This window comes from Hyperolius riggenbachi, chromosome 12 (genome assembly GCF_040937935.1).
Source record: "Hyperolius riggenbachi isolate aHypRig1 chromosome 12, aHypRig1.pri, whole genome shotgun sequence".
NCBI lineage: Eukaryota > Metazoa > Chordata > Amphibia > Anura > Hyperoliidae > Hyperolius > Hyperolius riggenbachi.
Window position 1 is genome coordinate 31,628,855 of NC_090657.1, and position 13,742 is coordinate 31,642,596.

Below are 13,742 nucleotides of genomic sequence, written 5' to 3' on the forward strand. Positions count from 1 at the left end.
GAAGAAGAAGAAGAAGAAGAAGAAGAAGATGAAGAAGAAGAAGAAGAAGAAGATGAAGGAGAAGAAGAAGAAGAAGATGAAGAAGAAGAAGATGAAGAAGATGAAGAAGATGAAGAAGAAGATGAAGAAGATGAAGAAGAAGAAGATGAAGGAGATGAAGAAGAAGATGAAGAAGAAGAAGATGAAGAAGATGAAGAAGAAGAAGATGAAGAAGATGAAGAAGAAGAAGATGAAGAAGAAGAAGAAGAAGAAGAAGAAGAAGAAGAAGATGATGATGAAGAAGATGAAGAAGATGATGATGAAGAAGATGAAGAAGATGAAGAAGAAGAAGATGAAGAAGAAGAAGAAGAAGAAGACAATATAGAAGAAGAAGAAGAAGATATAGAAGAAGATATAGAAGAAGAAGAAGAAGAAGATATAGAAGATAAAGAAGAAGAAGAAGAAGTATATACAGTACTGAACAAAATTCTGGACACAACTTCTCTTTCCACCTTTTTTTTTTTAAAGGAACATCCCCACATAATCACTTGCTGTTGTTACTTGGAAAAAAAGATGTTTCTTGCATCATTCACCCTCAAAACAAGTGTTGGAAGCTATTTAAGGCCAATTCGAATAGTCAGCTCGAATAATGAGCTCGAATACCGACTCGAATAGTGAGCTCGAAGTCCGAGGTCGAATCGAATAGTAAAAATTATTCGACTCAAATATTCGACTGACCTCGAATTATTTACTATTCGAATTCGACCAAACTCGAATTTTAAAAAGGGGTATTTGAGCACCACTGGTTCTGTGTGAGAGTCAGTGGTGCTCATCCGGATTCCGGATATCCGGGTAACCCGGATATCCAACCTTTTTCAGCTATCCGATTCAGATTCAGATTCCGGATTTCTGTAAAAATCCGGATAGCTATCTGCGGATAGTTGGCTGGCAATGCGGATATTCGTGGATAACTGCAGAAATCCGACTATTGAGATACTGTAACTAAGTAGATGACGTCCAGGACGTCATTGAGCCAATCAGAGGGCTCCCAGCAGAATCCCTAGCAACCAATCACAGAGGGGAACCCTGGCCAGCCACACCTGACCTCATTGAGCCAATCAGAGGGCTCCCAGCCTAAGCCCTGGAACCCAATCACAGAAAGGAACCCTGGCCAGCCCCGCTGTATAATAAGGAGGGCTGCCATGATGAGACATATCGTCCTTGCTTGTGAGACATGCTCCAGTGCTGCTGGCCTAGCAAGTGCTGTACAGTGATAAACCTAAAGCTGTTCAGTGATTAACCCCTTCACTATCACTACACTATTGTTATATTGTTAATTAGCTTGATTTCATTGTGTGACAGTAGTGTTGGGCAAACACCTGGATGTTCGGGTTCGGGTCCGTTCGGCCGAACATGGGCCAGATGTTCGGCATGTTCGGCCCGAACCCCGAACTCAATGGAAGTCAATGGGACCCCCGAACATGCCGCTTTTGGGGGCCCTATGGGGTCGCAGGCATAAGGGGGGAGCATGCCCCAATCGCGGGGGGGGGGGGGGTCGGAAATTCCCCCCACCCCCTCCGCTAGCGCTCCCCCCTCTGCCCGCTTCCCCATAAAAAAAGTCTGCGGAAAGTTAATAGTACCTACTACCTACTAGAGTTGGGCGAACACCTAGATGTTCGGGTTCGCGAACGTTCGCCGAACCTCGCCGCGATGTTCGGGTGTTCGCGCCGAACTCCGAACATAATGGAAGTCAATGGGGACCCAAACTTTCGTGCTTTGTAAAGCTTCCTTACATGCTACATACCCCAAATTTGCAGGGTATGTGCACCTTGGGAGTGGGTACAAGAGGGAAAAAAATATTTGAAAAAGAGCTTATAGTTTTTGAGAAAATTGATTGTAAAGTTTCAAAGGAAAAACTGTCTTTTAAATGTGGAAAATGTCATGTTTCTTTGCACAGGTAACATGCTTTTTGTCGCCATGCAGTCATAAATGTAATACAGATGAGAGGTTCAATAAACAGGGACCACGCGGCAACGCTAACCCAGCAGCAGCAGACATGATGGAACAGGAGGAGGCGCAGGAGGAGAAGGCCACGCTTTCAGGCGCAACTCAGGCCTTGCATGAGGACAAAAAAATGCGTGCGCAAAGCAATGCAATGAGTAGTTTTCAGGACACAATGGGCTATTCGGAGGAGCTATTCCCACCCCCACAATCTTCTACCTGTGAAAGGTCAATGGAACAGCCACAAATGTTGTGCCCGGATTCACAACCTTTTTCTGTGGAAAATGCACCTCGCACTGAAATGCAAGGCGAGGCCGAGGATGAACATGACGTCAACAACTCAACATGACGCAAAATGGGGGCGGAACAGAAAGCTGCTTTCAATGTTTTGAAGGCCTTAATTGCCTCCGGTGGCCAGTTAGATGCATCATTCATCACACCCAAATCCCAGAGCAATGTGTGCAGGAATTTGAATCGCAGGAGGTGTACCGAGATCATCTGGACAAGTGACCAAGTGACAAAGTGAAAAGTGACAAAGTGACCAGTGACAAAGTGACAAAGTGACAAAGTGACTGACAAAGTGACAAAATGACAAAGTGACAAAATGACAAAGTGACAAGTGACAAGTGACAAAGTGACAAGTGACAAAGTGACAAAATGACAAAGTGACAAAGTGACCAGTGACAAAGTGACAAAGTGACCAGTGACAAAGTGACAAGTGAGAGGTTGTTCTGGGGAGCTCTACTCCACTGCACACAGTCACATATGAGGAGAGGTCTCGTCGGGACTGCTGATCCTCCTCAGCTTGCTCAAAGCCTTGAGGGTTCCTGAAGATCCTCTGCTTGGAGTTCGCCGGGGTTCAGCTTGGTGTCGGGGTCGGCGGCGTCCTCCTCACTCCAACGTGGCAGATCTTCTGTTGAAGGAAAAAAAACACAAACATTTTTTAAAGTCCAGTACCGCTTCTGAAGGACTCACCAAGAGATGCAGGAGCGCTTCAATGTAGCGCACCATCGCTCGCTGGGTGATGTCCCTCCCTACGCGCTGGAATTCTACGCTGCACATGCTAGCACGCTTTTGCGCAGTGCCGAGGCGCATTCCAGCAGCTAGCTACCAAGCTTCTGTGGATCTGATTGGGCCACCATGTTGGATCTCTGCCAAGTCCTCCAAAATTTTGAGCAATCCACGTTGCTTGTGACTGAGCAGTGACAACTCTACAGTCAGCATTACAATACCACTGCTGTGTTTACTGAAGAAATCAATGTTGAAGATGGAAACCGCTGGCATGATGCAAGTGGGGGAATCTGAAGATGAAAACGATCAGCGTGATGATACCAACATCAGGCAACCTGCCTCAGGAAACGCTGGTCCCAGCTATGACAAAGAACAGGACGAGGAACAGCTGGAGTTGGAGCAGGAATTGGATGCCCCCACTGCCGAGGGACAGAGCGGTGCACGTTGGACTTCCACAATTTAGCGGGAATGGACAGCAGAAGAGGAAGAAAGTGATGCTGGTGACGAATATGGTGCATCACAACAATCACAACGCTCACAAGAACATGAAGACAGAGGAGTCTGGCAGGACTCTCTAGCACACATGGCTCAATTCATGCTAGACTGCATTGAATGCGGCCCGCGCATTATTCACTATTCATTATTATTCATTATTCTGGACAACACCAATTACTGGGTTTATACCCAGTTTATACAAACACAATGTTAAAAAACTGATTGAAGAAAGTGTCAGACAGGTCAAAAATGGAACAATTCCAGCAGGCCCTTGAGGATGGAGACTTTAGAGAGGAGATTGACATCCTCCTCCTTCTCTAGCCAGTTGTACGCCGACAGACTGACTTCAGCAAACCCAGGAGGACCAGGAGGGCAGCAAAGAACACAAGCTGCTGCTAGTGCCCAAAAGGGAATGGTATTGGCAGTGTCCTTGGAGTGGGAACATTTTCTGACACCCATGCAGCAGCTCACAGAACAGCAATCGGGCAGTTCCTCCAACACCAATCGCCTGGAGAAGATGGTCAAGGACTACATGTCAGATGGCGTAGCTGTGTTGAACAATCCATCTGCAGACAGACGGTGAGTGTGACAGCACAGAAGGACCATGGCAACTCACTCATAGTACCACAGTTTGATAGTGCTGCACAAAAAATTATATGGATCCGTGGACCCGGGCAGTACTGGGAAGTGGGAACGCAGATTTTAGTACCTAAACACACGATACAACATATTTTCCGGGGTCGGACTCTGAGGCACATACAGATGGTCCAGATCATCATCCTCAACATACAACTCTTCTCCTGAGTCTGACCCACCCGCCACCTCTGCCACCCCAACATTCCCAGACACAGACCCCTCATCGTCCTCAACATTAACTTGGGATGCTGGCCTGAGCCCGACCTCCTCCTCCACATCAGGCCCCATCATCTCCTCAATGGCAGCCCTCAATAATCGCTCTGGCGCCGGACCGATGGACACAACGTTCTCCTCCGGGGAGGGCTGCTGCTGACCACTGGCTGCTGTTGTGGATGTTATAGCTTGCGTGGGGCGTTGGCTGTTGCTGTTGTTGGGAGTGCTGCTCACAGCGGAGGTCTCTGAGGAACTCATGGTGAGCTCATATAGTGGTTGACGTTGAGTGGAGTATTACTGATCCCAGCAATATACACACTGACTGGCAGAGTACACAATGCTATATAGTGGTTGACGGTGAGTGAAGTACTACAGATCCCAGCAATATACACAGTGACTGGCAGTACAATGGTATGGGTGGGTGAGCAGAGTACTACAGATCCCAGCAATGCTATATAGTAATGGGGTGACTGAGTGAGCGGCAGTGTACTACTGTTCCCAGCAGACACAGAGTGGCAGTAAACACAAAGCTATATAGTGTGCTGGGTGAGCGGTGTACACAGAGTGGCAGTAAACACAATGCTATATAGTGTGCTGGGTGAGCGGTGTACACAGAGTGGCAGTAAACAGAATGCTATATAGTGTGGCTGAGCGAGCGGTGTACTACTATTCCCAGCAGACACAGAGTGGCAGTAAACACAATGCTATATAGTGTGCTGGGTGAGCGGGGTACACAGAGTGGCAGTAAACAGAATGCTATATAGTGTGGCTGAGCGAGCGGTGTACTACTATTCCCAGCAGACACAGAGTGGCAGTAAACAGAATGCTATATAGTGTGGCTGAGCGAGGTACACAGAGTGGCAGTAAACAGATTGCTATATAGTGTGGCTGAGCGAGCGGTGTACTACTATTCCCAGCAGACACAGAGTGGCAGTAAACAGAATGCTATATAGTGTGGCTGAGCGAGGTACACAGAGTGGCAGTAAACAGAATGCTATATAGTGTGGCTGAGCGAGCGGTGTACTACTATTCCCAGCAGACACAGAGTGGCAGTAAACAGAATGCTATATAGTGTGGCTGAGCGAGGTACACAGAGTGGCAGTAAACAGATTGCTATATAGTGTGGCTGAGCGAGCGGTGTACTACTATTCCCAGCAGCGACACAATGACTGGGGGGACCCTGGCTAGCGTGGCTGGAGCGCGAACTACCCTGCCTGCCTACCCAAAGCTAAACCCACAGACAAATGGCGGAGATATGACGTGGTTCGGGTATTTATTTACCCGAACCATGTGACAGTTCGGCCAATCAGAGCGCGTTCGGGTCCGAACCACGTGACCCGTTCGGCCAATCACAGCGCTAGCCGGACGTTCGGGGAACGTTCGGCCATGCGCTCTTAGTTCGGCCATGTGGCCGAATGGTTTGGCCGAACACCATCAGGTGTTCGGCCGAACTCGAACATCACCCAAACAGGTTGATGTTCTGCAGAACCCGAACAGTGGCGAACACTGTTCGCCCAACACTACTACCTACTAGTGGTGGCTGGCTGGCTGTGGTGAGATCATGAGTGAGGAGGAGTCCGACTAGTCTAGGAGACGCGTTGAGGCCGGGCAGCGGGCGGTTCAGCGGTAGTACCCTTGTGGTACTTCCGCCCTTTCTCTGACCTCACGTCCTCTACGTGATGACGCAAACGAGGGTACGCGTCACGCGTACCCTCGTATGCGTCATCACGTAGAGGACGTGAGGTCAGAGAAAGGGCGGAAGTACCACAAGGGTACTACCGATGAACCGCCCGCTGCCCGGCCTCAACGCGTCTCCTAGACTAGTCGGACTCCTCCTCACTCATGATCTCACCACAGCCAGCCACCACTGGTAGGTACTATTAACTTTCCGCAAACTTTTTTTATGGGGAAGCGGGCAGAGGGGGGAGCGCTAGCGGAGGGGGTGGGGGGAATTTCCGCCCCCCCCCGCGATCGGGGCATGCTCCCCCCTTATGCCTGCGACCCCATAGGGGGCCCGTATTCGGGCGAACAGGGCCCTGTTCGGCCGGGCATTGAGTAGTTCGGGCGAACCCGAACTAAAAGGCCGAACACCATCAGGTGTTCGGTCGAACTCGAACATCACCCAAACAGGGTGATGTTCTGCAGAACCCGAACAGTGGCGAACACTGTTCGCCCAACACTATGTGACAGTCAGAGTGTGTGCTGCAGGGCTGCTGCAGCTGCTAAGTGTCTGTTTGTGTACTGTGCACAGACCAGGCCAGCTGCTGCCTGCTGGCCAGCTATTAGCCTTAGCTCGCTACAGTATAGGTTAGGTTAGGGATTAGGGGATAGGATTACTGTGTTATTGTGTAGTTAGTACTGTAGTACTGCAGTCAGTGCTAGTAGTTGTTAGAGTAGTAGTACTACTGTGTTAGCTTACTACAGAACTGCTGTGCTGCTGAGCAGTGCCAGTGTGACAGTTAGTGTCTTCTCCTCTGTTGTCTGACTGTCACTCGGCACTTGGCACGTGGCCCTTGGCACTTGGCACGTGTAACTGGCACATGGCACTTGGCACTTTGCATGTGGCACTTTGCATGTGGCCCTTGGCACTTTGCACTTGGCACGTGGCACTTTGCACGTGGCACTTTGCACTTGGCACTTTGCACTTGGCACATGGCACATGGCACTTGGCACATGGCACTTGGCACGTGGCACTTTGCATGTGGCACTTCGCACTTGGCACATGGCACTTGGCATATGGCACTTTGCACGTGGCACTTTGCACGTGGCACTTGGCACTTGGCACTTTGCACTTGGCACATGGCACTTTGCACGTGGCACTTTGCACTTGGCACTTTGCACGTGGCACTTTGCACTTGGCACTTTGCATGTGGCACTTTGCACATGGCACTTTGCACGTGGCAGGTGGCACGTGGCACTTGGCAAGTGCCAAGTGCCATGTGCAAAGTGCCATGTCTGGCATGCTCCTGGCAGACGTTACACCTGCTGCTGCTGCATTGCCCTGCCTGCTGCCTTTGCTGCTCCCACCGCCAGGGTGCCACAGGCCACTGCTGCTGTGCTGATACCACCTATATTTAACCCAAAACACAATTGTAATTTTTTGGAGGTGTCTGTGCTGAAGACTGCCATGTCCCAGTTGTGCGGTTGGACTTTGGACACAATAAAGTGGGCTGCACGACCGCTGTCTGGAATCTAGTCCTGATGTTCGACAGCCATTTTTTTTTTGGGGGGGGGGGGGATTTTAAGTCCCCACATCATCAATTAGTGTTTCCCTTTAAAAAATAATGATGCTACATGCCTCATTTACCCTAAAAAACATTTTTAAAACAATTTAAAGGCCACTTCCGGTTTTTCTATCCAGATATCCGAATCTACCCAAATATCCCAGATACTGGGGTCGGATATCCGATTCTATTCTAATACTCAAAAGTTTGGATCCGCATATCCGATCTGGATCCAGATATCTTGGTATCCGGATCCGGATCAATTCGGATTTTGAAAAGGGGTATTCGAGCACCCCTGGTCAGTGTAGGGAGAAGTTAGGTCATAGTAATCCCTTTTCTCAGCTATATCTAGAGTCCGTTTATAGCCCAACAACCCAACAAATTAACAGCATCCTTTTTTATAAACTAAAACTAGCTCTTTAGGCTACACCAGGCGCCCTTTGTAGCCAAATTTAACATACCGGTATATGGGCTACTCCAGGCGCCCTTTTTGTAGCCGAATTTGACATATATGGGCTACACCAGGCTAGTGTTGGGCGAACACCTGGATGTTCGGGTTCGGGCCGAACAGGCCGAACATGGGCCAGATGTTCGGCATGTTCGGCCCGAACGCCGAACTCAATGGAAGTCAATGGGACCCCCGAACATGGGGGCCCTATGGGGTCGCAGGCATAAGGGGGGAGCATGCCCCGGTCGCGGGGGGGGTCAGAAATTCCCCCCACCCCCTCCGCTAGCGCTCCCCCCTCTGCCCGCTTCCCCATAAAAAAAGTTATAGTACCTGGTGCCTGGTGGCTGGCAGTGGAGTGAGGAGGAGGAGTCCGAGTAGCAGAGTGGCGTTGAGGCCGGGCAGCGGGCGGTTCAGCGCTAGTACCCTTGTGGTACTTCCGCCCTTTCTCTGACCTCACGTCCTCTGCATACGAGGGTACGCATCACGCGTACCCTCGTATGCGTCATCACGCAGAGGACGTGAGGTCAGAGAAAGGGCGGAAGTACCACAAGGTACTAGCGCTGAACCGCCCGAACCGCCCGCTGCCCGGCCTCAACGCCACTCTGCTACTCGGACTCCTCCTCCTCCTCCTCACTCCACTGCCAGCCACCAGGCACCAGGTACTATAACTTTTTTTATGGGGAAGCGGGCAGAGGGGGGAGCGCTAGCGGAGGGGGTGGGGGGAATTTCCGACCCCCCCCGCGACCGGGGCATGCTCCCCCCTTATGCCTGCGACCCCATAGGGGGGCAGTATTCGGCCGAACAGGGCCCTGTTCGGCCGAACAGGGGCCCTGTTCGGCCATGTTCGGCCATGCATTCAACAGTTCGGGCGAACCCCGAACAGTTTGGCCGAACACCACCAGGTGTTCGGCCGAACTCGAACATCACCCGAACAGGGTGATGTTCTGCAGAACCCGAACAGTGGCGAACACTGTTCGCCCAACACTACACCAGGCGCCCTTTGTAGCCGAATTTGACATATATGGGCTACACCAGGCGCCCTTTTTGTAGCCAAATTTGACATATTTGGGCTACACCAGGTGCCCTTTTTTGTAGCCGAATTGGACATATATGGGCTACATTAGGCACCCTTTTTGTAGCCGAATTGGACATATATGGGCTACACTAGGCGCCCTTTTTGTAGCCGATTTGACATATATGGGCTACACCAGGCGCCCCCTTTTTGTAGCTGAATTTGACATATATGGGCTACTCTAGGCGCCCTTTTTGTAGCCAAATTTGACATATATGGGCTACACTAGGCGCCCTTTTTGTAGCCGAATTTGACATATATGGGCTACACCAGGCGCCCTTTTTGTAGCCAAATTTGACATATATGGGATACACTAGGCACCCTTTTTGTAGCCGAATTTGACATATATGGGCTACACCATACGCCCTTTTTTTGTACCCGAATTTGACATATATGGGCTACTCCAGGCGCCTTTTTTGTAGCCAAATTTGACATATATGGGCTACACCAGGCGCCCTTTTTTGTAGCCGAATTTGACATATATGGGCTACTCCAGGCGCCCTTTTTGTAGCCAAATTTGACATATATGGGCTACAATAGGCGCCCTTTGTAGCCGAAGTTGGCATATATGGGCTACACCAGGCGCCCTTTTTGTAGCCAAATTTGACATATATGGGCTACACCAGGCGCCCTTTTTGTAGCCGAATTTGACATATATGGGCTACACCAGACGCCCTTTTTGTAGCCGAATTTGACATATATGGGCTACACCAGGCGCCCTTTTTGTAGCCAAATTTGACATATATGGGCTACACCAGGCGCCCTTTTTGTAGCCAAATTTGACATATATGAGCTACACCAGGCGCCCTTTTTTGTAGCCGAATTTGACATATATGGGCTACTCCAGGCGCCCTTTTTGTAGCCAAATTTGACATATATGGGCTACAATAGGCGCCCTTTGTAGCCGAAGTTGGCATATATGGGCTACACCAGGCGCCCTTTTTGTAGCCAAATTTGACATATATGGGCTACACCAGGCGCCCTTTTTGTAGCCGAATTTGACATATATGGGCTACACCAGACGCCCTTTTTGTAGCCGAATTTGACATATATGGGCTACACCAGGTGCCCTTTTTGTAGCCAAATTTGACATATATGGGCTACACCAGGCGCCCTTTTTGTAGCCAAATTTGACATATATGGGCTACACCAGGCGCCCTTTTTGTAGCCAAATTTGACATATATGAGCTACACCAGGCGCCCTTTTTGTAGCCGAATTTGACATATATGAGCTACACCAGGCGCCCTTTTTGTAGCCAAATTTGACATATATGGGCTACACTAGGCGCCCTTTTTGTAGCCGAATTTGACATATATGGGCTACACTAGGCGCCCTTTGTAGCCGAAGTTGGCATATGGGCTACTCCAGGCGCCCTTTTTTGTAGCCGAATTTGGCATATATGGGCTACACCAGGCGCCCTTTTTTCCAGGCGCCCTTTTCAAATAGACCCCCTGAAGTGAGAGGGATATGGAGGCTGCCATTTGTATTTTCTTTTGAACAATACCAGTTGCCTGGCAGCCCTGCTGATCTATTTGGCTGCAGTAGTGTCTGAATAACACCAGAAACATCTGATCTGATGCATGCTTGTTCAGGCTCTATGGCTAAAAGTATTAGAGGCAGAGAATCAGCAGGACAGTCAGGCAACTGGTATTGTTTAAAAGGAAATACATAGGGCAGCCTCCATATCCCTCTCGCTACAGGTGTCCTTTAATTATTTTATAAATATGTTTTTCTGTTTCTTGACTTCCTTTCAGTTAAAGCGGAGCTGAACTCAGAACTTCCTCTCTGCTCTGAAAGATGAGCAACAGCATAATAACCTTTTAAAGAAAACATTTCTTTGTGACAGCTGATCCAAGTCCTGCAATAAATCTGAAGTGCATCTACTCCCTGCTTTTATGGAAGCAGACATATTGTTAACATCCGTTGTTTACAAATTAGCTGCTCAGCTGCGGCAGAGGATAGCTGACACAGAGGATAGATCAAATGAGTGATTAGTCACAGATGCAGTGGTGTAGCTAAGGAACAATTGATACGGCGCACCAAAACCTGACAAGGACAACTACAGTGTCAGAGGTGCAAGAAGGGGATGGGGAACAGTTTGTTAATGATTACCACTATTCAAAGTGCGTGTATCAAAAAAGGGCGCCTGGAAAAAAGGGCGCGGAGTATAGCCGAAATTGTAAGTTTTAATGCATAACCATATTTTTCGTTTAAGAGGTTGTAAACGAAAATTTAGTGCTAAACAGGTTAAATAGACGGAAATGAAATGGCAAAATACCGTCTATAACAACAAACGAATTCTGAAATAAAACGTCAAATAGCGTCTATAACAAAAACGATATTTACACTTGTATTAAGCATAGTAATAGAATGGTAGATTTTACAGATATTTAGACCCCCTCTTTGTTTAATTATACATAATTTAATAAATTCTATATATTACATATATTGTGCTGTAACTATACCTAACCTTACTCTCACACAGAGCCCTCCCTGTACCTATCCCTACCCCCTAGACCCCCGTGGTGGCGCCTAACCCTAAGACCCCCCTGGTGGTGCCTAACCCTAACCACCCCCCTGGTGGTGCCTAACCCTAAGACCCCCATGGTGGTGCCTAACCCTAAGACCCCCATGGTGGTGCCTAAACCTAACCACCCCCCTGGTGGTGACTAACCCTAACCACCCCCCTGGTGGTGGCTAAACCTAACCACCCCCCTGGTGGTGCCTAAACCTAACCACCCCCTGCTGGTGCCTAAACCTAAGCACCCCCCTAGTAGTGCCTAACCCTAAATCTCCCCTGGTGATGCCTAACCCTAACCATCCCCCTGGTGGTGTACATTGCACTGTAACTATACCTAACCCTCCCTGTACCTAACCCTAACCCCTAGACCCCCCCTGGTGGTGCCTAACCCTAACCACCCCCTGGTTGCGTATATTATACTGTAACTATACCTTACCCTCCCTGTACCTATCCCTAACCCCTAGACCCCCCTGGTAATGCCTAAACCTAACCATCCCCACCGCACAAACACCCTAAACACATATAAACAATAATATATTTAATCCTTAAAATACTTCACTACAAGTAACATGAATAAAATAATTTATATATTTGTAATAGAATAAATAGCCTTAAAATAGCCTTAAAATCACATATACATTAATATTATAAATAGAGAAAAGTATATATCAATATATACAATACAATAGATAGCCTTACAATCACGTATGCATTAGAAATCTTAAAATAACAGTAATATTAAAAGAGATATTTTAGTAACTATAATCAACGCATTATAAGTGTAAAAACAAAGTTAATTCCAAAAGCGATGTATTTCTAATACAATAAGGTTGAAAACGGTATTTAAGCATTATACATATGAAAACGAATTTTTAAATGATCAAAGGAGTGTAAACGGAAATTTAGTTGTTATACTTTTGTAAGCAAAATTTTAAAACGAAAAAATAAGTATAACACAAACTCAAAACGAACTTGTAAACGATATTTGTTATAAACCTTATTCTGTAAACAAAAACTTTTGTTAACACAATCCCTGTAACCGCTATTTCTCGGGCGCCCTTTTTTCCTGTCGGCGCCGAATAGCCGATATTTTGCATTGCAGTCTATGGCGGCGCCCTTTTTGTCCATTAGCCATATGCGCCCTTTTTTACTGGCACCATTCAAAGTATCTATAGAAGTGATTATTACCAGCACAGGACCAATAGAGAGATAATACTGCAGTTGAGGGAGGGCCCCGATACAGCCGCTACCTCTGCATCCCCAATTGCTACACCCCTGCACTAATGAGGTTAAATTAGACAGGCTAAACTCTCTAAATCCATACAGGGTGTATTTCTCTATGTTTTCTTTCTGTCTTGTGCAATAGTTCAGGTCCACTTTAACAGAGGCAGCACAGGGAGTTACACGGCACTTTCTTATTTACCCGTCTAGCACTTACATGACAAAAAAGTGATCACGCATGAAACTATCTACATTAAACGCTTTAAAATACAAAACACAGAGCATGAGCAGAATTATCCTCACCTGCTGACCTTATTAATGACTGGATTTTGATCCTTCTTGTGCAAAATCCGTTTTGTTGCTGAGCAGACAATGGACACACAGACATCAAAGCAGAACAATTCAAACTTTCAGTTTCGCATCACACCAAACCACCACCAACAACAAAACAGTCTGCAGATTAACTGGAACTGGAAAGTCCGCATACCAGCCTAGGGAGCAAGAGGGGAAAGGGCTGTCAGGCTGAGTTTCCAGGATTGCATCATTACACAGTGTGTTTATGCCTGGGCATCAATAGCATAGCCTCTTTTGGAGGGACAGTCCTTCTTTGGGAACGCCATCCCTCTGTCCCTCTTTCTTCCTCATTTGTCCCTCTTTTCAGGACTGATGTACAGATCTATGTAAATACTAGCCAACCCACGTCGTAGCATACGCCGCATCTATCTATCTAATAGAGTACGTGCCTCAACCTTGAAGCAAGAAGAAGTAGGCTTTCCATGAGAAAATGTATGCGTGCTCAAACACCAAGTTTAACCCTAGCAAGTCTGGCTTTGCAAATCCGGCCTAATTGGCTATTCATGAGGCAATGCTCATGCAAATATGCATTTGCTTTCGCATGCCAAACTATGCAGGGTCCAAAA

The 13,742-nt window shown here is 47.8% G+C and overlaps 1 protein-coding gene across 1 annotated transcript in view; it reads right to left on the minus strand.

Annotated features, from left to right (window-relative positions):
* The window catches only part of LOC137541114 (opioid growth factor receptor-like), a 245,563-nt gene extending 232,373 nt beyond the window's left edge, over positions 1 to 13,190 (minus strand). Inside the window, exon 1 of the mRNA XM_068262263.1 lies at positions 13,134 to 13,190. The gene's annotated coding sequence lies outside the window, so the exon portion shown is untranslated. The remainder of the gene's footprint in view (positions 1 to 13,133) is intronic.
* Positions 13,191 to 13,742: the final 552 nt, after the last annotated feature.